The sequence below is a fragment of the Tamandua tetradactyla genome (assembly GCF_023851605.1).
Source record: "Tamandua tetradactyla isolate mTamTet1 chromosome 9 unlocalized genomic scaffold, mTamTet1.pri SUPER_9_unloc_1, whole genome shotgun sequence".
Taxonomy (NCBI): domain Eukaryota; kingdom Metazoa; phylum Chordata; class Mammalia; order Pilosa; family Myrmecophagidae; genus Tamandua; species Tamandua tetradactyla.
The window spans coordinates 389,656-417,595 of record NW_027518242.1 but is presented as its reverse complement, the minus strand read 5'-3'; the positions used below and the strand labels follow the sequence as shown (position 1 = coordinate 417,595).

The 27,940-nt window shown below is 41.9% G+C and overlaps 1 long non-coding RNA gene across 1 annotated transcript; it reads right to left on the bottom strand.

Moving 5' to 3' along the window:
• Positions 1 to 890: 890 nt before the first annotated feature.
• On the bottom strand, positions 891 to 3,528 carry LOC143672731 (uncharacterized). Its single transcript, XR_013170009.1, has 2 exons — positions 3,068 to 3,528; positions 891 to 1,543 (listed from the first exon to the last, which is right to left on the bottom strand). It is a non-coding gene; the product is annotated as an uncharacterized LOC143672731 (long non-coding RNA).
• Positions 3,529 to 27,940: the final 24,412 nt, after the last annotated feature.

Below are 27,940 nucleotides of genomic sequence, written 5' to 3'. Positions count from 1 at the left end.
GTGTCTTCTGCCAATCAAAAGTGATCACTCTCGCAGTGCCAGGCTCATGAACCATTTCCTGGGTTTTTGCCAGCTCTTAAACCTGGCAGTGGAGCTTGTGCTGCCCATATTTGTGCTGCAACTTTTCCCACTCGCTTTACATTCAAAGCAAAAATGGGGACTCTTTAATGTTTTTTTGGGAAGTACTTAAATATTCCTTTTGAGCTTTGGACTCTGGGCACACCAACTTTCTGATGTATTTATATGAAAGTTGCTACAGCTTATGCAAGTTAAATAAAATGAAGATTTAAATGAATGCTTTTATCCATAATCAATGGCATGCACTTTCCATCACTGTCATTGGGCACCATTTGCCTGATCCATGAAATATACACTAGATTCACTGATATTTTAGTAACACTTCAGAATGTAATCCAGGATGTGGCCACTACCTCGTTATCTATGATATTTTTAGTGACATTATCGTTGGAAGCTGTTATGTGTTTAAATAAAGGGAAAGTGGGCTGATTACACACTTAGTGTTCAACTCAGTAAATTTAAATCTCAACACACTTTTGTCTTTAGGTTATTTTTGCAATAGAGAAAATATACTATTTTAAAGATGCATTGTTTGAAAAAGAATAAAAAAGTTAGAAGTACTGGAGGGGCAGACAAAGAAGGAGGTAGAAATAGAAATTGCTTTATTTTTCCAGGTTATGAGGAATCTGCTTTCCTTTTTAGAATGGTCTAGGCCTGGAGAAGATTATATAGGGCATGTTCTCCAAGCTGTTATGCAGCTTTATTTCTCCATGAGCTCTTAAGCTAAAAGACAAAACAATGTTTTTCTGGGCCTAAGTGCATTGCTTGATCTTGCAAAGCTTATTTCATGGTCTGCTAGATTCCAATCGCAATGGTTGGCAATGAGATAATATTTATTTATATAGAAAATAAATTTACAACAGAGTGCAAAAAGCATGTAAACTCCTAACACCAGCTTTAAAAAATTCATAGTAAAACCATACAAATGTTTTTTAGTTTCTTCAAGAGAATGCTTTTTCCACACAGGAATTCACTGCTCATGCACATTGCTTCAAACATATACACATTCCTTTGACTCCAAGGTACATGAATGCTTTGAAGTGTCTTGTTGGGTGCTTCTTGCCATCCAATATAAACCATAGGATTTTTTTGTCCAAGAACTTATTTAAAACCTTGCTGCTTTCCTTGAAATCGATTGATGGCAAATGTTGAGATTATTTGCTTACAGCAAGTCCTGTGTACCAGTTAAATGATTTATATATTTCACCATCGAAGAACAATGAAAGAAATTTCCACTGCATCTTTTGGTGACCTTGATAGCTGATGTGTTAATAACCTTTCAGACTGACGATTTGCAGCAGGCTTCTTGCCCAGAGCTCTGCAGTAAATTACTGCTGCATTGCAGATCACAGTTAATTTCCTGAAAAAAACACCAGCACTCTCAGGTCCTTCTGGGCGTTTGATGCTCAGTGTGCTGCATCTTGGAAGAGTCAGCCTTATAGATGGAATTTAATGTGATTCATAACTATGGTTTGCATGAAAGACAGAGAGAGGGAATTAATCTCCTTTATGATGAAGTCAGCTGTGTTGAAAGTTTGGAAAGCAAAGCTCAGTATGTAGTCAGGTTTGACAAAAGTCTATACACAACTTTCACTTCCACACCTAAAAGGTAGACAGCGCAGCAAAGAGCAACATTTCTGAGGCTTTCCAATTATGTCTTGCCTCTTTTTGTCCTCATTCCTTAATTCAAAACCTCCCTGTTCTCTGTACTTTCAACTCTGGCAAAACAGGAGGATCCGACAACTTTCACTTCTACAAACTTGTCTATTTGACTGACTACTTTTTTTCCCCTACTTTTTATTTTGAAATAATTTCAAGCATACAGGAAAAATGCAAAACTAATACAGAAACATTTCCTAGAACTCCAATCCCCCTACCCAGATACAGATACCCTGGTTTACCAACTGTTAGCACTTTGCCACATTTCTTACATCATTCTGCCTCTACCCCTATTTATATAGCTCAGCTACCCATCTGTCTGTCTGTTTGCCCATCAGTTTTCTAAACCTTTGAAGGAAGGTTGCACACATCTTACTCCTCTCTTAACAGTTCAATGTACATTTTCTGAGAACTGAGATGCTCAGTTTTACTCCCACCTTAAGTATGGCTGTCAAGTTCAAGATGTTTAACATTGATATAAAGCACACGCTGATTACTTTTTGATGAGCAGCTCACACAGTACCAATCTGTGCACTGAATTTGGCCAGCAGACCTGTGCTCTGTGTTTTCTGTTTTTGTCCCACACAAGTGTTTTGTTTCATTTATTGGTTTTAATGAATTGGTTCCCACCATGTAGGTGGGAACCAAACTTTAAAGACTTTACACAGAGATCAGGGGTAGCTTCTCTCTTGAAGAAGCTCTTGCAGTGTTTGTAACATTCCGGATTTTCCCCGAGCTGCCATCAGCGGGAGCTGGGAAATATCTGTCCCTGCAAGCAGGGCAGGAGCTCCCTCCTCCCCCTCCCCCTCCCCCTCTACCGATGCAGGATACTTGGCTAAGTCATTTGCTGGCCCCTGTGGGAAAAGATTTTGGTTTCCCCTTAAAAGATGGTCCAATTTCCAGAAGCAAGTGTGTAAGAGGTGAAAGGCCACTTAAAATGGGTCAAGGCCATGGAGATCCCCCTACACAAGGGAGAAGGAGGGCGAGGGGAGAGGAAGAGTGGGGAGGACCAGGGGGCCGGTGATGCTGACCTTCCCTCTAGAACACCCTCCTGATCCCTGCGTGCTGCACTCCTCGGGGTAACCCTCAGGACGGTGGCCGAGCGGGATGAAGCTGTGTCATCGTGGAGACCCCATGCTGCCCAACCCACCCACGGCTCCGCCTCCCTCCACTTAAGGGTTGGCATTTGGGCTTCTCCCTTAGCACAACTCCCCCTCCTCATTGGCTGAGTCATGAAGAGGCCTAGTGTATGTTTTCCAGAAGATGTGATGAGATTTTATTACTATTTTGACATATTTTTATTTTGTATGTCATGTCTTTACCCTCTTACCTGAAGTTCTGACGCTAACACCTCCGGCCTTTGTATTTCTGTGCTGCTGTGGGGCAGCTGACAGCTCAGCGTGTCGCTGGGATGCATCCCTCTGGGAGCTGGCGTGTCCCGTGGACCGGGCTGCCACCTGTGGAAACAGGCGTGCAGGGGCACCCATATTTTCACAGGCTTTGTTCGTGCAGTCTGTCCCTGGTGCATTCCTTCAGAGGGAAGTAAAAGAAATGCATTTCCTGTGCCTGACAGCGGGTTTTACTTCTGAACTGCCCACTGTCCTGCACGCAGCCCTGTAGGCCGCTGCCTCTTCTGCCTCTGGAGCAGCGACCCCTCGGCCTGGTCCTGGGCTCTCCTGGTAGCCTTTCGGTCCTGGGGCTGGGCAGGGGCTGCAGACGGGCGCACTTCCCTCAGCGCTGCCCAGTGGGACTCTCCAGCCGGCCTGGCTGCGATCCGTGGCAGTGGGATTCTAGCCGTCTCGTCCTCATTGGGGCGCGTGGGACAGGAACCGCGTCATAAAGGGGCGGGCAGCGCCTTGCAGGTCGGCGTGCTCTGGCCCAAAGGCTGCGGGCCCCGGGAAGCTGAGGGTGAGGGAACCGAGCAAGCACAGAGAGCTGCAGAGGGGTTGGGGCAGGGGCGCAGGCTGGAGAGCTCGGAGGGGCAGCGCAGCCCAGCTCAGGCCGAGAGGCTCCCCCTGCCCAGCCCCAGGGCCGCTGGGTCTCGCCCCCTCCGTGGGCCACCCCACGCCCTCCCACAGACACAAACCGCAGGAGGCCCGGGCCGCCCACCTAGACCCTCGTACCCCAGGGCTCCCAGGCTCAGTGTGAGTAAGATTTTATACATTGATGGTGACCAGTGGACTGTTACATTTATATGCAATTATGATGTAAATACAATTTCGTCTGAGTAAAATTGATTTTCTTGGCTGCATTTCCTTAAACCATGGGTATCATATTGTATTTATGATGAAGAAATTATGTTCTCAAGTTGGCACAAATGAAATTATCCTATGAAATCCCTTAAATGACCCATAAAATAAGAGTATATGTGGTTTTGTATATAGAGGCCAGCACAGTAATTCTTGTACATACTATTTGCAATCCTCTGAATTAGACTAAATTGAAGAATAAAAGGAATTTTAACTGCACATATCTGGACCTTCAAACTACTCAGGTTCTGTAATAACTCTAAAACTCCCCAAGGTGAGCAGGGGAGAGAAGATGTTTCAGAATCATTCCTACCTGCCTGCACATTTACTCTATTCTGATTTAATAATAGGCTTCTATAACATAGGACATTTAAAACTATTGTTTGTGGTCATGAGAATTAAGCAAGCTCATACTTGTACAAGTATTTGGAACTTTTTCTACAATTTTCCTTGTATACATCACACCCTCTTCCGTCCTCACCACCCTCCTCTTCCAGAATGTATCTGGGTTTCCCAGTATGACCTCTACCCACGCCCTGGCACTGGCCCCAAAGTTACCACTGACTTGGTATTTACTTGTGGGTCCCTTGAGGGCACCTCAGAGCCACACAGTGCCCCCCCAGCCCCACCTTCTGTGGCCGCCACACAAATAAATGTGAACGCGGTGATGACACGGCCTCTGGATGCCACATGGGATAAATCTTCTAGAAAGCTGCCAGGAGTTTCCCCTGGCCTCTTTTTCTCCCTGTATTCTTCCTGCATTCACTCAAAAGTCAAGACTATTGAAATATCAGATGAGCTGGTCTTCCTGCATCTGAAGCATTCTCACCTGCACCAGCTCTTCTGATGCCAGAGACCAGGCCGTTTCTCAGCTCAGAAGCTTTGGGTCATGCCACAGACTGCAGCCCAGAGGTCTCCATATACCGTGCATGGCCCCTTAGCCCTAACCCAGGCTTACCTTTCATGTTTAATTCTTGTCCTCCATTGGATTCTGGGCTTCTTGTCCTTTCCTTTGATCAAGAAGAAATACCCTGCTATGCATGTCTGTTTGGTAAAGGAGCAGCCCCCTTTGAGGACACAGCTCAGATGCCTTGAAGATTTGCCTTGAAGCAGTGACACCTTGAAGGTTTCCCAGAGCACTGGGTCAGGAGAAAGTCTGTCCCTGCTGTTCTACACTGCACATTTTATTTAACATCTCTATTGTATTGGATCCCACTTGCCTTCTATCATAGATGCTTGTGCCTTTGTCTTAATTCTCACAAAAGGGTCTATCTATCTACCTATCACCTATATATCTACCATCTATCAATCAATCTATCCATCTACCTATCACCTATCTATTGAGTACCTATTTATCTACCTGTCTATCTATCACCTAGCACACACACTCACACTCACACACATATACAAGCCTAGGGCAGGTACACTCTGTTCATCTTCTTATTTGCTGCAGAGCTCAAAACAGTGTCTTCAATATAGTAAATGCTTAAAAGAAAATGTTTGTAATGTCAGACCTCTGGGATTGCAACCTGCCAAAAGAATTAATCTGATACCTGAAACATCAGGTGGAAAGAAAACTGTTTACTTTTGGCAGGACATTGAAAACTGGACTTTTAATAATAGTAGTTTAGAGAAAATCATGATGAAAACAGAACAATGTCCTGTTTGTTGTGGGATCCAGAGAATTAAGAAGAAACATTAGTGCTCAGTGGTCTTCTGGCAGAACATGGTAATTCTCAACCTACATGTGTCTGAGTTCAGGGACCCACCAATTTGTGCAGTGCTCTCAAAGCACCAGGGTCAGCTGTTAGCTCAGGCAGAACGAATATTTTCAGAAAATGAAAAAAAATCTGATTATAACATCATACACATCCAGTGTGGAAAGAAACAGGAAATACAATACAGGTAGGTAAAAATGTTCAAAAAATTTCTCTTGGAAACGTCATAATCACATATAGTCACTACTGCTATGTTGGCATTTGCGTTTCCAATCATATTTTCCTGCACATGCATGGATTTGGAGGAAGAGATTTGATGCCAAAATTCTCCTACTTGGGCTACATAATGCCAAGGCTCAGAAAGAGTAAGTGTTAAATTATTCATTGATTTTTGTAAGGTTTTATTACAAAAAATTCCAAATATATGCAAAAGTGGTCAGAGTAATATATGGAGCCACATGCCCAACTTTGACCATTTCCATCTCACAGCCACTCATGTGTCCCCTGTGCTGTCCCCCCTTTCTTGGCGACTGTACTGCTTGGAAACAAACCCTGGATAGTAGGATGTGTTTCACATGGTAAGGGTTAAAGCACAGCCACAAAACATTATCATGTATAAATATGATTAACAGTATTCCTCATTGTCATATAAATTCTGTCAGTGTTCAAATTTCCAAGTGTCCAATAAATGTCATGCATCTTCAGTTTTTTTATTTGAATCAAATCTACACATTATGATTGATATAATTTTAAGCTTCTCAACGTTTAAGTTTTTACCTCCTTTCTCTCCTTTTTTTTTTCCTTGTGACTTGTGTTGAAGAAACAGTCCTGGAAATTCTTACAGTAAGCTGTTTATTCATTTTGATTCAAATAAAGCTCCAAGGATTAAAGCTGTGTCTGACTTAATGCAGGGTGTACAAGTGTTAGACTTTATAGGTAGGTATAATTGGTACATCATTTTCAGTGTTTGAAGGATGATCTTTGCATGTTGAAATTTCTTTGGTGTTAAAAGTATACCCATGTCATCTGAACTTTCAAACACAAATTTGTAAGCTTTTCCAGAAAATACATTAGAAGGGTCTTTTGCTTTAATGGAATAACATATACCACTGTGCCAAATCTCTGGAGGTGCTTGTAGGTAAATCCAATGCCATAGCTTTAAAGTAAATAATAAGCATAGTTTGTATCTTTTTTGGTTTTTAAACACAAAACAAAGCAGTACAAAACAAACAAAAAATAGCAAGAAGAAAATAAATATTACTGTTGGAAAAGCGCGATCATACTGAAAGTCTCAAAGGTGTTGCACATTGTGCCCTTGGGCTTCTTTTGCTTGTTGATTCATTTTGCAAAGAGCAGAGATGGGCTCATGCTGACTCGTGTGACAGGGTTCGTTGTCAGTTTACATGGAGAATGGGGGAAGAACAGAGGGTTTTTGGTGCAATCCTCCTTCTCGAATGGCTATCTGGTCAGAACTCATTGAAGCATAGCAATTGTCCTACAGTTGCCCTATACAGTTCTGGGGACACAGCAGCAGCTCTGGAAGCTGTGCTCTCAGAGGTCCTTAATCTAGAAAGCAGGGCTCTGCATTACAATGACCCATTAAACCCTGTGCTGGTTCGAAAATGTTATGTACCTCAGAAAAGCATGCTCCCTTAATCCTCATTCAATATAGTTTAGGGTGGAACCCTTTGATTAGATTTTTTCCATGGAGATACAGGCCACTCAATTGTGGGTGTGACCTTTTGAATAGCTGGAGCTGTGACTCCACCCATTTAAGGTTGTCTTGAATATGTTACTGGAGTCCTGAAAAAGCATTTTGGAGAGAGTTCAGAGCCAACAGAGCTGAAACAGACAGAGCCAACAGCATGAGACCCAGATGTTTGGAGATGCTTGGAACCCAGCAGACATCACCATGTCCCTTAACATGAGATGCTAAGCAAGCCAGAACCTGGGGAGAGCCAAGGGAAGCCAAGAGATGAAAGTCAGCCCTGTAAGAGCTAAGTGAGGAGCCCCCACAGGCATAGAGGCTGAAAGTAAAGGAGCAACAGACCAGCAGATGCCAGCCACGTTCCTCCCCAGCTGACAGAGGTGTCCCAGATGGCATCATCCTTTCTTGAGTGATGGTAACCTCTTGTTGGTGCCTTATTTTGGACATTTTCATGGCCTTAGAACTTTAAATTTGTAACATTATAAATTCCCTTTTTAAAAGTCATTCCATTTCTGGTATACTGCATTCTGGCAGCTTTAGCAAACAAAATGAGCCCCATCTCTGCTTATATTTCTCTGAGTCTCCCAGTTGACTTCTCTTTCCTTCCTTTCTCTCAGTGTCATGTGTTTCAGTGCCCTGTGGCCTCTGCTATCTCATGCCTTCTACAAACCCATAGCTTCTTCTTCGGCTTTCACTCTGGGTGTCTGAGTCTACCTGTACTTCTGATGCTGCTACCAACTCTCCATTTGCTTCATGTTCAAACCCCCCTTCAGAGATTTTGAGTCAGGTATTCCTCATTGTCTTTGTCTTGCAGAGTATGAGACCCAGGCATCTTAGTTTGCCAGGGCTGCTATGACAAATACACATATTCACTAGCTTAACAACAGGAACTGGTCATGCCCAGTTTTGGAGGCTGGAAGTTCAAACTCAAGGTCTTTGCAGGCCATGCATTTTTTGTAGCTTTCTGGTTCTGGCTTGCTTCAACCCTTGGCAGTCCCTGGCTTGTATCTCTGCCCCTGTTACATGGTAATCTGCCTCTCCTTGTGTCTGCTCCTCTGATTTCTGCTCACTTCACTGAATAACTGCCCCATATTTCCTTTGCCTTATAAGGAACTCAGTCTTCTGAATAGCAACCCACCCTGATTCAGTTTGACCCACAATAATCCCACACCTTAACTAACAACATCTCCAAAGGTCTTATTTACAAATGGGTTCAGACCTACAAAAATGCAGATTAAGACTTGGATATGGGTTACATGATTCAATCCCCAATGCGAGGAATGTATTCTTCTTCTTCTTTTTTTAACATTCTGGGTGAATCTCTCTTTCTGTATTCCCTAACTTGGCCAGTGATATGAATTCACTGAATCACAAACCTGTGAGTCATCCTTTCTCTCATCTCAACTAACTAATTGGTCACCAAGGCCCATTGTGAAGGGCTTCTGATTCCACTTTCTTGTCCTCCTTGGCCATCCCCTATTTTCTTCTCCTAGGATTGTCACTTCACACCCCTAATAGTTTCCCAGTCTCTAGATTCTTTCTTCAACAAGAGTGATCTTCCAACACTACATTCTTTTAAAGTGTTGTTTTGCTTTCTTTCAAGCTTTTTTTAAAGGGGGGTGGTGTCTCTTCTTTGTTTATGTGATAAAGTCTAAATTCCTTAAAATGCCCTACAAGCTTCTTCACAAATCATCCCCACACCCTCCCCAGTCTCATTTTCCACTATCCCCCCCCCCCCATGGAACTTATTTTCCACAACTAGACTTATTATCAGCCCCCCAAACATGTTATTGCCTTTCATTCCTCTTTTTTGCACTGGTTCTACTCCTTGAAATAGCAACACCTTCTACCTCCCTTCTCCATCTATTCTATTCTACTGTCCTTCAAGGCAAAACTAAAGGCCATCTCCTCAGGGATTCCCCAGGATGAAGGAACTGCAGTCTTTCCATAATATTTGCCTCTGTGAAATGCAAATCCCATTGTTCTGTCATCGTTTATTCTGTGGCTGTTTCCATCACTGCTCTGACATGTTTTCAGGTTGTCCTCTTGGACTTCTCAGCCTCCCCTGGAGAGGACAGGCCTGGCACACAGTAGACTATCACTTAAATAAGTGATTGCTGTGTCATAATAACTGTGAAATCACTCCTTTTGTTTAGTATTGAAAACTCTGTGTTTCTGTTAAGAATACAAGATTATTGAGGCATCAGTTCTGGAAAACCTTCCTTGCAACAGATGACTTCCAATTTAGCAGATGACTAAATTGTCACCAGTTTAGTGAGAATCTCTGGTCAGAATGGAATCCATTCTGCTGAACTCCACCAGACACCCAGCCCTCAGTTACCACTAGAGCCACTGCTTGGCAGTATGGCCTCCTGCTTTAATATGAGTGGAAAGTTACCGCTTTCTGATGAGGAAAAAGAGCCACAAGGACTTTGTCACCTGAGTAGCTGCAGCAGCAGGCCCTGAATGAGGAAAATCACAAAAATTGTTCCTTGACTTTAAATATTCATGAGCAATGATTACAAGTTCCTTCAAGAGTCTCAGTGTCAAGTCACCCTGAAGTCTTTCTCCAGAGTCTGTCATCTTTCCTCCTTTATACCTCCAGGGTAATTGTCCTATTGCCCACTGGGGAGGTAGAAATATGGCTTCAAAATAAACAACCCTCTCCACTTTTAATAGCCCTTTAACAGCTTTTTGAACAGCCCTTTCATTTTTCCATGTAAAAATGACAATTTGAGGTCTTCAAATAACTGATTTAATCAGCAGTGCTACTCTGCTTATATAGCTATTAAAACCATAAAAATAAATAACCATCAGAGACTGCAGCATGATTCACTTTCTTTTCATGGAGACAGCTTCCTGTGATAATTATACAGCCTGACTGCTAGGTTTGAATTTTGGTTCAAAAACTCAACTAACTGTGTGACCCTAGCCAAGCTTCATGGTCTCTCTGTGCTTCAGTTTCCTTATTTATAACATAGGGTTATAATGATATCTACTTCAACATGAAGTGAGGATTAAATGAATTGTTATTTATAAATTGCTTAGAGCGAAACTCAACAAGTACTTTTTTCCTACTCTCTTTTAGATGATTTTATGTTAGCTTTTCTTTTTCTGTGCATCATTAGGGGCTCATTGCTTTTAAGATTTAATGTATGTCAGCAAATTTCAGCCAATTTTATCCCCTTCTAGTATTCAGATGTTCACAGCTTTGCTCAAATAAAGCCCCATTTAGATAGGCTCTAGTGTTGTTTTGACATGATTTCATAAATTTTGAAAATCTTATTTTCTGGCACAATATGCTGAACTCCATTCACCTTATACCTTCCTCTTCCAGACATAGCATTAGCCATTTCTAGAGGAATCTGGGAAAAGTAACATTGGAGACTGGAATCTGGTATAAGTGTGCATTGTGGAAGTAGCATTGTTTCTGGACCACTTAATCTACAGAGCTAGAAAATATGTCTAAAAAAATCCTGTAATGGCATAAGGCAATCTTGATATTTTCAATCCCATTCTATCTTTCAAGTGTTGTTTAATGTTTAAAAAAAATTAATTTTTTTAATTCTAAAATATTGCCTCTTTTTTGCTTATACTATATGATAGATAATATGCTGTATATCTTATAGAATCCTAGATTCCTAACAGATTAAACATAATCATTCCTTTACTTTACTAATGATACTATAGTTTCAAGATAAAACTACATTAATGTAAATAATGAACTACTAGAATGAGATTCCAACATTTCTAGATATTTTCTCTTATTTTTAAACTGCATTACTCTAAGAAATTGTGCTAGAAATTATATAGTCTCGGTATGCCTATATAATTACTTATGTGATGGATAGTGAGCCAGTTTGAAAGTATTATGCACCCCAGAAAAGCCATGTTTTTATCTTGATCCAATCTTGTGGGGGCAGCCATTTATTTTATTCCTGATTCAATATTGTAGAGCAGAAATTTTGATTAGGTTGTCCCCACAGAGATTTGGTATGCCCAATTGTGGGTGTGACTTTTGATTAGATGGAGATGTGACTCCACTCATTCAAGGTGGGTCTTAATTAGATTACTATAGTCTTTTAAAAGGGAGGGGAGCATTTTGGAGAAGCTTCAGAGCTGATGCAGATGCTTGGAGAAAGTTCCTTCAGAGCTGGCAGAGACATGGATGTTTGGAGATGCAGGGCCCAGCAGATGTCCCTACGTGCCTTCCCATGAAATATTAAGCAAGCCAGAACCCAGGGTTGTGTCCTGGAGGACCTCAGTGAGGGCCCACAGATGCTTAGAGAGGAAACCATGGGCATCAGAAGCTGGAAGCAATGGAAACTGAAACAAGGACAAACAGAAGCTGGCCACACGACTTCCCAGCTGACAGAGGTATTCTCATGGCATTAACATTTCTTGAGTGAAGGTAACCCATTGTTGGTCCCTTAATTTGGACATTTTCATGAGCTTAGAACTGTAAACTTGCCACTTAATAAATCTTTATTTAATAAAAAGTCATTTCATTTCTGGTATATTGCATTCTGGCAGCTTAATAAACTAATGCAGACAGTTTAGATCAATTGTTTACATTAGGTTTCAATTAGTACACCTTGACAGTCCATCACTAATAATCCAAATTCTTAAGACTGGAGGCTTTTAGCTGGTAGTCTTCTTGGTGGATTACTGTAATACTAGGAAAGATAAGGCTCTGCTCTACCTTGAGAGGAAATAAAATACAAATAGCTTTGTCTTCAAAATTCTGAACATTATCCATAATAACACCATTTCTTTCATAATAATATGTAAGTACATGCCTTATATATATATTTTAATATAGCAGCATTTCATTTCTTATAATACTTGTATCTGTGTATTTTTATATTTTAACTATGTATATTTTAACTCTGCTAAATGGTCTCATGATCTTTCAAACTTTTGAATTTATTTTACTTCCTTCTTTATGGTGGAAACTCTTTTTCATTTTATAACATATAACATTGCCTTATCAACTCAATACTTCATGCTTTATATTGTTATGCCAAGATTTATGTCATATAAATCTAATTCTCCCAATTACTATCCTGTTGTCCTTGTGCCAAAGTCTTTCAATTTTTCTCTAGGGACATTAAGGCATTAACTCTTATGTTGTAATACATGTAATTATGGAAGAATGAAACATGCATATATAGGCTTTTGGGGTTTTGACTGAAATAATTGGTCAAGAACAAACTTACTACATATAATAGTGGTATCCTTAGTTTAATAATAGATAAATCTAATGTACAATATCATTTTTCAGAAGGCTTTGGATAAATACAAATAGATATTTCCTTAATACTTATGAATTCAGACTTCTAAAATACAACTAAGAATATTGCAAAATATATAAAAATAATAAATGAGGCTTCTGCCTTTCTCACCTCTGTCTTTGCAAGAGTGACCACATGTGCTTTTACATAGGTTCTTAACATATTTTCTGCCATCTTATTCTCTGTCCTGTGCCCTTGAATTCTCTCTTACAACATGGCCAAGAATGTGGAAGCTGAAATCTGACACCATACTTTGGTGAGCCAGCCAGGAGTGAGCTCTCTTCTCTGACTGTCAGAACTGGGAGTTCCTCCAGTTAAAGTCCAGGGTAATTGAGTACTTTCTAATGGGAGTGTCTCCCTCTGAAAGCCAGAAGTGAAGTTTGCAGGGTAAGTGAAAGCTCCAACTGTCCTAACTGGAGTAAACTGAGCCTGTAAGAGCTGGTGTTTTGGTTTGCTAAGCTGTTGAATTCTATGTACCAGAAATGGAATGGCTTTTAAAAAGGGAAATTTATTAAATCACAAGGTTATAGTTCTAAGGCCATAGAAATGTCCAAACTAAGGCATCCAGAAAGATATTTTAATTCCAAACAAAGGCCTATGTCTGTCTCATGGGAAGGTATGTGACTGGCATCTGCTGGTCTTTGTTCCCAGTTCTGTTGCTTCCAGCTTATGATGCCAGTAGTTTCCTCTCTAAGCATCTGTGGGCCTTCACTTAGCCCTTACAGGACACAACTCTGGGTTCTGGCTTGCTTAGCATCTCATGGGAAAGCACATGGTTACATCTGCTGGATTCTGCTTCTCCAAACATTTCTGTCTAGGCATCTTTTTCTCTGTTGGCATTCCAAGCATCTCCAAATGTCTGCATCTGTGTCAGCTCTGAAGGAACTGTTTAGCTTTTGTCAGCTCTTTCAGCTCCTGGCATCTCATGGGGCTTCTGCATTTCCAAACATCTGTGTCTGTGTCTATATCTGAGATTTCTCCAAACTGTTTTCCTTTTTAAAGTACTCTAGTAAGGTAATCAAGACCACCTTGGGTGGAGTCACATCTCCATCTAACCAAAAGGTCACACTCAAAATTAAGTGGGTCAGTCTCCATGGAAACAATCCAATCAAAGGTTTCCACACTGAACATTAAGTCTGGCTCCACAAGATTGGATTAGGAAAGAAAACACGGTTTTTGGGGGGTAAAAACCATTTCTAATTCAGCACAGCTGATAAACCTCAAAATGGACAGAGAGTGCCTCTTGCTGTTTTCTCACTCATGGTATGATTCTGATGACCAGCTCCTCACTTTTTCTCTCTTGGGTTTTCCATGTTTTCATCCATTACTATGTCTTCTAGTCCCAGCGTGTTCTGCTATTTATCCTCTTGAAGGTGTCACCCAGTGGAGGAAGAAATTCTAGGGAGAATAAAAAGGCTGTTGGGGGTGCATTCATTTTCTTTAAAAACAAAAAAACTGTACTGTAAGGATGGAGAAAGCCTCACTCCTGGCCCTGTCTTACACTATAGCCATCCCTAAATGCCTCTGAGTGTCTTAAGCCATGATCTTAAAAGGAGCCTGATTTCCTTGCAGCATGTTCATCCCTCTAGCTCAATCCTGGCAGCACCCAGGGCTGGTAGCCAGGAAATCCACTCCCTAAGATTTCTTTGTGGATAGCAGATCCTTTCTAGTCTCTTAAGCAATAATCTAGGCAGTAAGTTAATAGCACAAATGCTTCTAGAAAGACAAGTGGGTCAGCTCAACCATTTTGGGGTGGTACTGGGCCCCCTTCTCCTGAGTCTTCAAGGGCCCTGAGGATGTCCAGGGACAGGGAGCCCGAGCCAGTGTCCCAAGGGTTAGCACCCAGAATGCAGGCCAGCACCTTGGGACTGCAGCTCTTGGAAGGAAGTCTGCCTTTTTCTTCTCTCTCCTTAGAAATGGATGGTGTTCCCAATCCCAACACCCAATGTGGCCCACAAACAAGACTCTCACCAAAACCCTATCTTACAATTAAATCTATTTTGTCAGAAGGAAGAAAAGTGGCAAAAATTCCTTCTATGCAGCTTTTTATAGCCTCATGGTAGAACAAACCCATTAAAGGCTCTTGCAAATTGTGTTGTGCCCAGAGGACTGTCAAGAACTTTTTTCTCATAACTCTTCTGCATGGAAGGAGGAAACTATTTTAAACAACCCTCCTTTATAGCACTTCCCACCTCCTGAATCCTCATTGAGCCTCTATTAAAACCCATGGTGGCCAAATAAAAGCTTCTCTTATGGTTTTGCTTGCTTTTTAGCCTTGGGGAATAGGAGACTTAGAGGAATGTCCCAGGAGGGTGTCCTGGACCACCTGGGGATGGTGGGTGCCCCCACCTCAGGAGTGGAGGTCTAGACTCTCCCAAGAGGAGTGTCCTGATGATGCCCTGCAGCCTCATCCCCCATGCCCCTGGGTGATCAGGTGGGCAGAGAGGAAAATACCCAGCTCTGCAGCACGGGCACACCACATGGTCACATGGGTGCAAATAAGGCTCCTCTTTTGTTCCTTTTCCAGAGAAAATGGGAAATGGCAACAGCCAATATGTGCTAAGAGATAGGGAAGCATAGCCCTCCAATGGGACTCTCAATTACAATACCATCATCCATTCTGTAAAGGACAGGGAAAGTGGTCAGAAAGACCCTACATCCAGATGTTCTTGGCTCTCTAGGGAGACAAAGACCTGGGAGGGAGGTGAAGCTTGTATTATACCCAAGACTCAATTTCCACTAAAAGAAAACACCTCTTTGCTAAAGGGCATGGAAAAATGTGCCACCAAGCCATTTAATCGTAATAAGCTGAAGGAAATCACTCAGGAGAAAGAGGAAAGTCCGGCTCTGTTACAGGGCAGGCTAGTTACTTAAAATGCTATTAATGTAAGTGCAGATTCCTGGCAGTGTCAGATTCTGCTAGGTATGCATTTCATCAGCCAGCCTGCCCTGACATTCAGAGAAAGCTTCAAAGCTCTCCATGGGTACAGAAACTCCCACTAATGGCCTGTTAGAAACAGCCTTTTCTGTCTTTAACAATTGGGAAAAAGCCAAGGAGAAAAAGAAGGCAAAGAGAGGTAAGCAGAAGACCAGAAAAGAGAGTCAGCTTACTGCAGCTGCTGTCAACAGCACTGGCCTCTAGAGGTCACATGAATCATGACATCAACCCTCAAGAACCTTGCTTCAACTGGGGGTCAGAGGGCCACTGGTGGAAAGAGTATCAGAAACCTTGAGAAAACTCTTGAACTCGAGACCCACTGGGGCCTTACCCCAGAGGCCACCACCATCAGTGCTGGGCCCACCCAGGACTGCAACATCTCCTGAAAGATGAGGGCAGGACAGCCCCCTTGGAGCCCTGCTCACAGCAGGTGAAGAAGGCTGGAGGTGCTCAAGGCTGTTCATGGTCTGCTGACTTCACATCTGACCGTCAACCTACAGGACTTAGGGTGACACTTGATATGGAAGGTAAGATTATTAATTCCTTAATTAGCACCAGAACCACTCTGTCCACTCTGGACTTACCTCCACTCAAACTTGCCAAGTTATGGAATTTGACAGTAAAGCCAAAATTAAAGCCATCAACACCCCTTTCCTTTGTGGCTCCAGGACATTCTAGTGTCCCATCAACTTCTCCTTGTCCCTTCCAGGGAGGAAATGTCCTCACTCCTTAGGGACCACCTGAAGACCAATGGTGTTTACCCCCTTGTTTGCCCTGAGGCCCCTACCAAATCAAGGACTCTTAGCCACCCCCCTTTAAAAAAAAACCTTGAGCAAATAGACCCATGTGTACGGGATGAAGCCATCCTGGGGTTAGTCAGCCAAGACCCCCAATCCACATTCCAGTTAAGTCTGGTGTAAACTTTCCTCATCAAAAGAAACATCTGTTTAAATAGGAAAGTCAAAAGCCTCTTGCCAGTGCTGCACCCCGGAAGTCAGCATAGCTGTGCACAAAACCAGTTAAAGCAACCAGAACCAAGATCAGGCCTCAGGGAGAGATAGAAATGAAGCCAGTCTGGCTGGGACTGAGGAAAATCAGAACACAGGGTAAAAGATGATAATGTGCACTCAAGACCTTCACCTATTGTAGGAGACCACAGGCAGAGAGGTTTATTGTATCTAGAACCTAAATTTTCTATATCATGCAATCAAAATCAACCTGTCTGGAGAGCTCATTTAAACAACTCAAACTCCTGACAGGCAGAACAGGAACAAGGCCTTGGAATTCTGTACAGCCTGATGTCTTACCTGGATGCATCTAAAATATGGTGGGTTGATAATTAAAAAGTGCTGGTAGAGCCCCTGAGGGTCCAAAGGGGAAAAACATGGGGAACTATTAAACTTTCCCATCTGGGTAAAAACCAGGTACCCTCTCAACCACTGGGGACTCCCAGGAAAATAGACCTTGTTGGCTTGCCCTTATGAAACTTATTTTTGGAGAAGCTAGGATGACCCATAATGAGGCCCAAGAGTTACTCCCAGGAAACCTCTTCTGTGGCTCAGATGTGCCCTCTCTCTCTCTCTAAGCCCAACCCTGCAAGGAAAATCATTGCCCTTCCTGCTATGTGGTACATGACATGCAGGGGTGAAAGTCTCCCTGCCAACATGGAGTGTGACCCCTGGGGTGAGTCTGACCCTAATGCCCTGGGATTGACAATGCCTTATGGACCAAAAGGGGGAAAGAGATATAATAAATGAAGACATCAGAGGCCAAGAGAGATCAGATAGAGTCAAGAGGCTATTCTGGAGGCTGCTTGTATGCAAGCTTCAGTTAGACAGTGCTGATTGCCATGGTTTGCCAACCTCAACAAACATCACTCCTGTTAACTCTTAAGAACACCTGGGGCTTGAACTGAGGCTCTATAAATGTTTCATGCACTAAGTTTGCTTTCTGGGACCTACAATTTCCAGAAGGTTCCTAGGCCACATAAATTGTGAAACCCAGAGGGACCAGCCTCGCCAAGATTATCAACTAATTGCATCCCCCTTTCTTTTAGTTCAGCACTCCTTCTCTACATGAAAATGTCATAATAGGCACTGCCTAAGGATCCCTATAGATTGGGAGAAGGATAAGAGGAGAAGGAAGAGTTATAACAGAGAAAATGGATTTAAGAAATGAGAATGGCTGCTGAATCACTACATAAATATTCCTTCTGGTCTCCAGTGTTTTGGAGCAGCTAGAAGGAAAAATATGAAATGGTGGAATTAGTAGCCCCTGACAAACTCAAATCTGTTCTGTAACTACTTGTTGAAGTGCGGTTGAAAATTATTGCTTTTCTTTCTTTGCTTTGTATATACACATTATATTTCATAATTAAAAATGTTTAAATAAAAAAGCCTCAAGCCAAGTACAAAAACTCTATAAATACCATCTCCTACTCATGGGTCCTGGTTCTCAGACTTACATTTTTTTTTTGAATGAGGTATGGCAGGGTCACATTTCATTTTTTTTCCATGTGAGTATCCCATTATTGAAGCACCATTTTGTTGACTTTTGTTGTTGTTGTTCGTTTGTTTTGTTGGTTTCTTTTCTTTTCTTTTGGCAAGTGCATGGGCCAGGAATCGAACCTGGGTCTCCCACATGACAAGCAAGAATTCTACCACTGAACAATCCTTGCAGCCCCCTCAAACTTACATTTTAATGATGAATTTTTGTATCCCTCTTTGCCCTGATTCTCAATACCTATTTGATTTTTTGTAAATGCAATTTTATTGAGACCAATTTGCTTTTAAATGGCAAAAACTTAAAGACAAAATTCCTGCCCAATTCACTTAAACAGGGTTCTGAAATACTCTTTTAAGAATGCCTTAGCTGCAGAACTTACCCCCAATTGCATCAAAGCTCAGTCTTGCATGGTACTAACTTTGTGAACTAACATATTCCTAATCAAAGTAAAGTTTATTTGTTGTGCATATGGAAAGTTGCAGAAAGTTTAAGAAAGTGAATTTTGCAATCAATTGCTGACTACAGACTCTTAATAAATATGGAAAATGATGAAAAGTTCAAGAAAATAAATTTTATTTATTGTCACTGCTGACTGCAAGAAGTTATAGAGTTTGTAAAAATGAATTTTGTCTGTTATAGTCAATGCTGCTCTCAATTCAACTGCTATTAATGAAAAGTTAAAGAGAAGTTTTTCTTAACCATCTGTGTATTTTGTCTAAAAGATAAAATCTTCATATCATATCAAAATAATATCTCTATTGATGTTTATGTTGACCTTATCATCCTTCATTTCAGAAGACAAGTCTTCTCACTCTTAAAGGAAAATTTACAAAAAATGTGTTCTCTCAGTTTGTAAGTGAGGTGCTAAAATAGTTTAACATATTACATAAAAAGGTGTTTAAGAACTATTTTATTACAATAATTAAAAGAAAATTTCTATCCCTCAGTTAAGATAACATTTGTCATAGAATTAGAAATTGTATAAAATTCCTAAAAACTTAACAATCTTCTCACTGTCAATGTAATAGCCTATTACTTATCCATATAATAACCAAATTTACTTGTCATTTACACTACTTTAAGTCTCCTTTAAAAGTACATGGGGTCAGCTATAAGTCAGAACTTCATCTTCAACAAAAAGAACTTTAAAAGATAAACAAGACAGGTATATAAATTATGTTTTACATGTTAATTAACATAACCCCAGTAAATGTGCAAAGGTAAAACAGGACAAAACTTCTGCTATAATTTGTCAAATTTTTTTTACAAAAAATAAAATGAAGCTAAAAGTAGCTTCATTGACCTAAAAACAAAGAAAGCAATTGTCAACCAAACTACAGTGAAGTTTAGGCCTTCCCCCAGGGACTTTAGTGCAGAAGGGAAAACTAAGTGCTTTCCTCTAGAATGAAAAAAAGGCACAAGGCCCTGCCTTCCTGGTCCCACAGGCTCATGCAGCAATGTAGAAAAGCAAGGCTTTCTTCCAATTGAGCACCACGGGAAACCTCAGTCTCCTAAACACCACGCTCTTGCATGCAGAAATGGCTGTGATGCATTGCCCTGGCCATCAAAGCCATCCTAACATTTCTCGGGGGAATAACAGGTGGCACAGCAGCCAAAGCACAGCCTTATCCATCAAGTCCCTTCCCAGCCTCATTCCTGCACCCTGAGCTCGCTGCAGCACCCCCAGTCTTGGTCCTGAAGGAGGGGTTCCCTCCCTCTCTGCAGCTCCAGTTGGCTAGGGCAATCCCTTAGGATTATGGGAGCTGCAGCCTCCGAGGGGAAGAGGCAGGGTTAGAGTTAGGGTGCAGCTGACTAGGCACAGGGAAAACCCCAAAAGTGGCCATTCCTCAAGAAGGGAACTCTGAGGAGAGGAGAGACACAAAGCACCTGGAGTCCTCCCCAGTGCTCTGTCCACTACCAGGCACCCTCTGGAGAATGGGGGAAGGGCCCAGAAGTGTGGGGCATGGGGATACACCAGCTGACAATAAAATCAGGCACCCACCGTGGCCCACCATGCCTGTCACCTGCCTTCCTCACCTGTTAGCAATGGTGCTTGTGTGACCTCTTATGGGGCTTCTTAACAGATGATCTGCCTGCTTAGAAAAATGATAAATGGGAAATGGGTATGAATTTATCCTCGAGAAATGCAAAGTAAAACTTTTCCAGGGTTCCTACACTTTTCAGATGCTCTAGGTCCATTTAGAACAGCACCATACATAAAGGACATTGGGTTTACAGTGATAACACATCTCAATCGCAATTCATGTCAAAGGAAATCCTTTCTTTTACTGATATTTACTTAAAGCTTTAGCTCTTTAGTTTTGATACAGAAGTTCAAATTCTTGAATAGAAACAAATATGCTGTGCTCCAGATTTCAAATTTTGTATCCTGTAATAATTGCACTTCCAACTGTAGAATACAATACAAAACTATATATTTAAATTAAGGTAAACCAATAGAAGTTTCATCTCTATTAGATAATGTGTTTTAATCAAATTTGAAACGTAAAGATGTCAAGGTTTAATACTAACATAGTTTAAAGCATAATTCTCATATCAATATACTGTATTTAACTATTAATGAGGGAACCAGCTGGGTGGCAAAACAGGGTCAAAGGAGTGTTCGAAAAAGAATGCAAAATAAAACAGCTAAATTAGGTATGAAATGGTGCAATAAAGCTTTAAGATCTGGGGTTCTATTTTCTAAAGGGCAGAAATCATTTACCAGATCAAAATGGCTTATAACTTATCAATTTTCCACAAGTTAGTAATTAACTTCATAGAGTCTGGACTTCAACCAGTGGCCAATAGGAAGTCAACAGAGAATCGTCTTTTCATCTGCTGACTCCAGGCAGTTCCAGCATGGCGAACAAAGACACAGTCGTCCTTTTGCCTTATTTCCATGTATTGAATACATTTTTCCTAGAAAAGGGCATTTAATTAAAGATATCCTCAAGCTTGCCATACTATTTTGCAAATAAAAATGAGACAACCTCTACTATTTTATTAAAGGAAGAGTGATTAGGTCATCCTCTTGGCTGGTTTTCTAGAATTTATCTTGCTCTTTGCAGATCCTAAACTGGTACATCTTTCCTCTCCTCCTTTTTTTTTTCACTTTAAAAGCCTGGCTCAAGCTCCAGATTATTGTCAGGTGTTTGGTTTGTGGCTGGTCCTTATCAGCACAAAGATAATTTCTTCTTTTAGAACTTAAGACTTAGCTTGGGAAAAAAATTGAAACTTTGTTATAATTTTCTGGTCTCATTCACAGATTTTTGGTGTCATCCTTTCTTTCTGGTTAAAAACCAACTGATATTATCAATCAAAATGTTCACATGTATTGAACACATTTTATACTTTGTAACCATGTACATTCAATAATGGACATTTTAGGTGGTAGATGTAGCTGGAGCGCACTTTTCCAGACTGCTCTTACACTGTTTGCAATTCAACTGTTTCAACAACATGTTTGTAACCATCTGAGAAAGTTTATTATTTTAAGATAACAGTCCCTTCATCTAGTAAGGGGAGAGAACACCAAGACCTGAAGTGGACAGCCTTACAGTCCTGCCTGCTTGGATTTCAGTGCCTGCTGGCTGCCGCCTGAGGTCTAGAAAGTTGCCTGCCCACGGGTAATTCCTATCTCCTTTCAGTTACTTAGAGGCAAAGGGTGGCACGGAGGAATTGATTTCTGTGAAATGGACTTTTCCTGGGATTCATCCCAGCCCTGGCCTTATGAAACCCTGGGGTTTTGGTGCCTCCTTCCCTGGGGGTTCCACAGACATTCCTGGCATCCCTGAGGGGAGCAACCTCACCATCCGTGAGGCACCGGGCAGGAGAGAGCATGGAAGGCGCCATGGCTGTGGCCTTCCCGTGTCCATGCAGGGCCTGTCCCCAATGGGTCTGGGGGTTCCAGCCATGGTTTCTTTAGAGGCTTTTCCCCAAACTGCCTCCATGTTTCCCCACCTCCCATACTTGGCTTTTTCAGGCTCTCCCAGTTTCTGGGAGGGTGGCTGTTAATCTGACCTTCCTTTTGTGTGGGTCCTTGGAGGCTTCCAGGTGTCTCTAGGTGACTCAGTTCACACTGACCCCATGGCCACTGTGGGACACCTTGGGTCATGTCATCCAGGATGGAGGACACTTGGGTCACATCTGTGGCGAGTCACCCAGGATGGGGGACACTTGGATCACCTCCGTAGTGAGTCATCCAGGATGGGGGACACTTGGGTCATGTTCATGGTGAGTCACCCAGGGTGGGCGCATGGGGCAGAATGTGGCTGGGCAGTGCTGAAGCATCCCTGTCCTGACTGTTGGACAGAGGGTCGATTTTGCACAGATGTGAAAATAGGCTACTTTGAAAAATAATCTATGAAATCTTCCAACAAAAAGTTAAATAGTGGGGAGAGTAAGCAGAGGGTGGGCAGAAGGCAGCAAACAAAGGAAAGAACCCATTATGGCCCCCGCCCCCCCACCCCACCCGTGATGCACGCCCTGCGGCCTGCAGACGGTGCCCAGAAACTTCACGGGAGGATGCCACGGGGCTTTCCAGGTGGGATCCATGGCCCATGGCCTGTCTCTTCTCTTGGGGTCCCTCCATCAGCGGAGCAGCTGGGCAGCCAGGGGGGAGGGGCCCGCGGCAAGTGAGGAGACCCAGGGCAGCCGGGGAGGGGCTTGCCGGCTTCCTATACTACTTCATTCAAGGAGGCGCAATATGTATAGTCATTTTAGGTTTAGGCTGGCTAAAATATCATTAAACACCATTTATTTCCCCAGTGAACATTATTTCTAGTCATCAATATCAAATGTCGTGGTACAGATTTCGGTAAGGGCATTCAAGGCACTGACCAGACCCCTGTGCAGTGTGGACATCTGATTGGGGTCTTCGCACCACTGAGAACCCCCATGGGCAGAGCTGATCCACACGTCCCCGGGCTTCTGCTCAGAGGGAGTCATCCTGGGTGGTCCCACCTCTAGGAGAGCCGGAGTGGAGGTCAGGGCACAAGTCACCTCTGACCCCAGCATGTCTTGTTAGATTCCTTTGTCACACCAGACCAGGCTGAACATTTATCTTCATAAAACAGGGCCTGCTTTTAATATTTTTACCCTTTTTTCCTACTATTACAACAGTGTAGATTTAACTTATGCATCAGGGTAGTATTCATAAAGTAAAATATTATTATAGAAGTGTTTATGTGATGGGAAATCAATCATTCAAGCCCTAGGAAAAATTTAAATCCTATTATATCAAAGTTATGATTTTTCATGTTTGTGCAGAGCCTTCTCTTAAAGGGAACAATTAAAGACAAATTGGAGAAAATCATGTTGTGATGTGTTTAGAATTGTGCTGTTTCTGAGAAAGGAGAATTTCAGTCTTGAGAATGCAGCTTTGAAAATATAGAAGGATAAATTCTCAGATTATGCCTTCCTCAATTAAAATACTTGGTGAAGGTGAAGCATAAACATGAGTGAAAAAATTTAAAGCTATTGAAGTGAAAAAATGAAGCAAAAATAGAGAATCTTAAACTTTAGACATTTATGTTCAATAAAACTTAAATTTTAAAGCAGTTTTAGAATTGCAGAAGCATTACTAGAACAGTGTAGCATTCCCATTTTCCCCATGCCCAGTTTTTCCTATTATTGCTATCTTATATTAGCACTTGCATCTATTATAATTAATAAACCAATTTTAATACATTATTATTAAGTAAACATAATATTAATTATATTTTACTCAGATTTGCTTAGTTTTCACCTAGCGCCCTTTTTCTGTTCTGGGCTCTAGAACACACATACCTCCAGTTCTCAGCCTCCCTTAGATTCCTTGGCTGTGGCAGTTTCCTTGTTTTTGATGACCTTGGGGTTTTGAGGAGTATGGCTCGGGTATTTTGCAGACTATCCCTCAACTGAGATTTTGTTGATGTTTTTCTCATGGTTGGAATGGGCTATGGGTTTTTGGGAGGTAAACCACAGAGGTGATGTGCCATTTCATCACATCTGGTAAAGGGTTCATAGTATCACTACACTGTGGTCAGATGAATTTCCTTCCCCATTTTGGACTTATGTTCTTAATTTCGATCTGCATTCTTTTGGGTATGAATCCAGTATAAATAGGACCTCTTGAAGATGTTATTTTTAGTTGAGGTGTGGCCCAGCTGAATGAGAAAGGACCTTAGTCTGAGTCAGTGGAGTCCTTCATCAGCGAGAGAAATTCAGGTGCAGAAGGAGAGACAGTCATGGGAAAGAGCCCATAGAACCTGGAAGAGAAAGGAGATGACATCACCATGCAGCAGAAAATCCAAGGAGCACAAGGAATTCTGGACAGACAGAGTGCTAGGAGGAAGCAGCCTTGGACTTCAGCCTCCAAAATCACTAGCAGTAAAGTCCCTTTGTTCAAGACAAACCACCGTGCAGCACTTGTCGCGGCAGCCTGGGAAGCTGACACGGTGACACCATCCTTGGCACTGATCTTCATTATGTGTCGGATGTGCTCTTCGCCAGGTCTCTCCATGGGGGAGTTGCTCTCTTCTTCCCTTTTATATCCTACATTCTTTGTAAGGAAGCCACTATGTGCAGCCCACACTTAGAGAATCATAAACCCTTTAAGCTATAAAAGTCACGCAGAAAACCAGGGAAATGGACACATAGAAGTATCCATGTGCACCATTCAGTAGCTGATTTTTTTTAGCTATGAGCATCTCTGAAAAAATTTCCATTTCCTCAGTTTGGTTTCCACAACATGATGGTCACATCTGCAGGTATTCCTTGGTGCTGATATGCTATCATCTGTTCCATGTCCACTAAGGGTCATACACGTAGAGACCCAGAACATGAGCCCAACAACACAGGTGTACATTGAGACATCAGGTGGGCCATGAGATGGCACAGGTGTTCAGTGAGACAACACGGGTGTGCATGGAGAACAACACACATGTTCAGTGAGATGACACAGGTGTGCAGTGAGATGACAGGTGTGCTGTGAGATGGCACAGGTGTGCAGGGAGGACAGCACAGGTGTACAGTGAGACAGCCCCAGCTCTGTGCAGATGCACTTGGGAGATGCTGCTTGCCTCCATGCATGTCTTGAGTCTCCACCAAGCTGTGATGTGGAGAGCATTACCTATTTGCTAATCCTGCCCTCTACTTTTATAGAGAAAAATACAAGCAAAATATATTTAGAATTTATTTAATACATTTCAAGGTGTGACACAGATGCAGGCCAGATTTCAGCTGGTTCTCTCGTTAAATGATGAATTAAGTAAAATCTTTGATGCATGTTCATTCTATGCTTTCTTGAAAGCCAGATTTTACTTTTTACGAAATTATATTATACAATATTAAATAATGAAACTTGTTTATACTTCAGTGCTACCTTAAGATCCTTAAATGTGCTTTGATTATGCTATTTTAACCTAATTTTATTTTCTCTGTAATGTGATTTTTTTTGTAGCACAATATTATGTGAGACATTCTTGTTTATTTAAACCTGTTAACCTGAATATATGCTTAATCTGAATTTTTCTCACCCTATTATGTTTGGGGAGAATGTGAATTTATTGTAATTGGAAAATACAATTGGAATAAACTCCAAATACTAAAATCATTCGGTGAATCTTCACAACATTATTGGATTTAGTTTCTATAACGGGGTGTGATGGTGATGCCCTGGTGTCAATTTGGCCAATGGTTCGATGGTGCCCAGCGAGCACTGGACTGATTGCTGCAAGGATAGTTCGTGGCTGGCTGATAAACCAGAAGGCTGGCGTATTAATCATCAGTGAGAAAAAAAGTTATTTAGCAGGTAAAGGGTGGTGCAAAGGTGGCTCAGCAGGCAGAGTTCTCCTCTGCCATGCCAGAGACCTGGGTTCAATTTCTGGTGCCTGCCCATGCAAAAAAAAAAAAAAAGAAGAAAAAATTAATCATTGGTCAATTGATTGCATCTGAGGCTGGTTACACCTGTGACCAACTGAGGTGCATGCCCCACAATGAGATCATCCAAACAGCTGGATACTTTTAAGGGAGCAGACAGAATTTTTACTGCTTCTCCAGCCAGTGAACCTCTCCTGTGGAGTCTGTCCAGACCCTTCCTTGGAGCCACAAGCCTCACGGCCTGCCTTGTGCATTCTGGACTCTTCCATCCCCAGGGTTGCATGAGACAACTTTATACATCACATGCTGGAGATCTCTCCTGTGGTTCTGTTCCTCTAGAGACCCCTGACCAACTTGGGGTTTGGCTTTACTCAGGGGTCAGCAAACTATGGCCTATGGGTCAAATCTGGCCTCTCACATGTTTTTGTTAATATGGTTTTCTTGGCTAACAGACACATTCATGCTTTCAGATGTTGTCCGTGCTGCTTTTGTGTCACAATGCAATGTTTAGTTGTGAAGGAGAGCACATTGCCTGCAAGCATGAAAACCTGTACCAACTGGCATCTAGCAGAGCCAGCTGACCCTGCCCTCCCATTCTGGGTGTGGATTCCCACTGTGTGGGCAGTGGTCACTTCACCAGCAGGTGGAGGGTACTGAGCAGCAAAACACCCTCTAAGCGCTGTCACTGTTTTTCTGTTTTGTAATGGAAATACTTTAAAAGGCCTAATCTACCACTAATATTTTATAGATCAACCTAAATATTTACTTTATTTATTAAGTAAATACATTTTGAATTTCTTCATCTGCTAGTTTTGTATAATCAAACCTTCTAAAATATTTGCATTATACTATTGACAATTGGTTCTGAGTCAAAATATTTTAATAGTTCAATCTGGTAAAGGGCATAAAATGGCTTATGCTGAGTTGAGGAGTAAAGAATGCTTCTGTCATTTTACTGTCATCACACTTTCTGATGAAGTAATGTAGGTAGTGAATTTTCGACTTTATTTGTAAAGATGTATTTTGGTAAGTGGGTTTTGGAGCAGAATAGATCATATTTCATATCACTGCAGGATTAGAGGAGAAATACGTGTCCTCAGATATTGCATATGGAACATCTTTTATTTTCATGAATTGGCAATTTTCAGAAAGGAAGAACTTGGGCATGATATCATTGGGAAAAAAAGGCAATTTCTGAAAATGCCATGTCTTTAAATTTCAGTAATACTGATGGTTCATTTCCAAACGTGCTTAAGCCAATCTATGACTATACTTCTTTCTTCCAATTTTTATAAAAATGCATAAGTGATTCTGTTGGCTCTTGTCCTTTAATCTACTGAAATTTTCCTGTTCTTGGTTCTGGGCTGTGTCTTCTTAACAGATACTCACCCAGGTTTTCCTGGTGCCCATGAATTGAGTGATGTTAAAGTAAACAGGAAGGATCATGGGGAAATGAGCTTGACCTATTCGTTCTTCTTTCTGCCTTTGTGTCTGACAAGAACTGCAGATGTGATAGAAACACAACCCACATTCCTCATGGGTGGCAGAGGGCATCTGCAGCCACTCTGCTTGTTAGACCTGCTCATGGTCTGTGGGGCTGCCCTTACTGACTGGTGGTCACAGAAGCTGCAGGCTGCAACAGTCAAGTGCTGCCCTCCCAGGCTCCAAGGTCACAGGGCTCTACCGTAGTAGACTTCTCACTTGCATCAGCTCCATGGTTCCTTCTTTCCTATCTGAGCAGATTGCTGGTGGGAGGCTAAGCATCCACCCAGGGATTCTAGCTCAAAGCCTGGGGTTTAGAGAGTTGGTTGGGTTTATATAACTTCCTGGCACATGTTTGCCATGTGACATTACATAACTAATTTCCTGCCTGTTCTTTCCAAGCCAGAGCCTTGGCATTGGCTGGGAGTCATCTTGACAATTCGAGG